Source organism: Stegastes partitus, unplaced genomic scaffold (genome assembly GCF_000690725.1).
Source record: "Stegastes partitus isolate 25-593 unplaced genomic scaffold, Stegastes_partitus-1.0.2 Scaffold1518, whole genome shotgun sequence".
NCBI lineage: Eukaryota > Metazoa > Chordata > Actinopteri > Pomacentridae > Stegastes > Stegastes partitus.
The window spans coordinates 180,481-182,780 of NW_007579249.1; positions in this window are offsets into that span (position 1 = coordinate 180,481).

The window sequence follows — 2,300 nt, forward strand, 5'->3', positions numbered from 1 at the left end:
CATGTTGTTTAGCCGCGATACACAAACTGCTGCTTGTAAAGCTCCGTCCACCTCTTTGCCTCGGTATCACTTGGTTTGGACTGAATAAACGTTGAGTAAATGTTAAATTAGCGTCTGCTGGAACACGACAGACCTGACATTCACAACGAAACACCAGCAGGGACAACGAGGTCTGGGATTACCGAAGAACTACATTCATTTAATTACATTAGTGTCACATTTCTGCGTGTAATTCCGTGACACAGCTAAACCTTTACCATTAGCTTGACCCGCTTCAGCGGCCAGAAGCTGATGCACAGTTTAACCAATTAGAACATCGTCAGTCACTTTGTTAGACACTGATCTCCTGCAGCTCGGTCCGCCGTCACAGAGCGTCACTATTGCTAACACAGAGCAGGGCGAAGAATCAGAGCTACTAAAAGCATTAAATGATATCGAGCTGCTTTTCGGGCCTTTTGTAAGCGAACAATTTGGTACTTTTTAAGGCTTTTCAGGGCCTCAAGCACCCTGACTGAGCTCCCAGAGCATTAGTCTTTGAGTGAATCAATACGTATTTTGATATTTATCTGACTCCGTGAGATAATAACACCATTTACAGCTGATAGCGAGTTTGTAGAATATAAAAGCGGAGAAGGAGAGAATTCATGGTTGTGTTTGTTTCCTGGACGCATTACAGACCCGTGGAGACTCAAAAGGTACGAGTGAAACACTGGTTACACTAGTTCAGTGTGATTTCTGCTTGGATTTAGTTTAGTTTCGTTGCGTTTCACTTCTGTTTTTGTCTTTTCTAAATTCGCCCTGCTAAACTGCGCCTCAGCATTCTCTCTTTTAGCTCCGTTTTTGGTCTCCACCACCTCCAGAGAGCAACACCTGTGAGTTTAGCTGTTTGTTTTCAGAACAAAACTGTCCGAAAACGCAGCCGTCAGAGCTGTGACACCGAATCCTCCACCTGTTTCGTGTACGTTTAAATGTCGCACAAAAGGTCAGCACAATAATTTGAAGAAACTTTCAAATATTGAAAAAAAACCCCTAAAAAACTCCAAAGAGTACCGCACGAAGGCGATTGTTTCCGTTCATGTTTCGGATTTTGGCCTTTTTAACAGCGTCATGTCGTTGCGTCTTCTTCTTCTTCTTCTGCCACCTTAACGCCATCGACACCAGATGACGGCAGTAAATCACGTTTTCCTCTCAGAACTCAGTTAAACTTAGATGTGGATGGAAACTTGGCTGCGTTGACGTTTAATCGATGAGCTAAAGGATGTTTGCGAGCTCTGTGGAGTCAAAGGGAATTATTGCACAGTCAGGTGATAATTACCGAAGCAATCTCTCTCCCGTGCAACCTGTTATGTGACTCGCTGGCGATGTAGAAATATTCTTTGGGAGCAGCTTTAAAACTTTTAAAACGTTTAAATCCGATTGTGTCACTGTCGCAGCAGCCGAACCAATTTCCACTGATTAAATTCTGCTTTTTTTTTTTTTTTTGCCGTCTAAAAACTTTCAGCCCCTCAGAAACTTGTCCCGATCCCCTCCTCTCCTGCCTTTCGTCATCGTTATCTAACCGGCGGTGACACATTGACCACATGTGGGCTCCTTCTCCACCATTAGGCCGGCTCAGCTGGTCCTGCCGCCTCCCCCGGCGTCGTGACTCGGTGACTTTACCTCGGCTCAGACGGTCCCGCTGACTCACACAGCTGCTCTCCACACACTGGTGAGCTCTTTGCGTCCTGCCGCAACAAACCCGTCGCAAACGTGGAAGTCACCTAAATGACTAATGGTATACGTGGAGCTCCTGCACAGACATCTGGCACTTTATCGCTTTTTTTTTTTTTAAATAACTCCGAATGCTGCCCCAAAACTTTACTGCCCGAGTTCCCAAACTGCCTGTTGAGCTGAGCTCCAAGTTTCAAGGTCAGAGAACGTCGGTGTTGTAAAGTAGTGACACAGCAGCTCCTAGAGACACAAAAACATGACAGACAGTGTGTTGAGGAACCGGTGCATGCACATGGAAACAGGATTTATCGTTTTTGGAGCTTTTCATGGGTCTGACACAGCGAGCAGAGACAGAAAAGCAAAGTTTATGACGTGAAAGATAAACTAAAGGCTGATGATCATGTGGCTGTGTGATGCTAAAGTGGAAAGTGGTCAAAACGTGGTTGATTTTTGTGTCTTTGTCGTCAACTTGTGTCTTCTTTTTGTATCTCAGCTGTAATTTTGCTTCTCTTTGTGGTTGTTTTTTGTATCGTGCTAATAACTTTGTGTGTTTGTGGTACAGTCGTGACTCGATAATCCGACCCTTAACA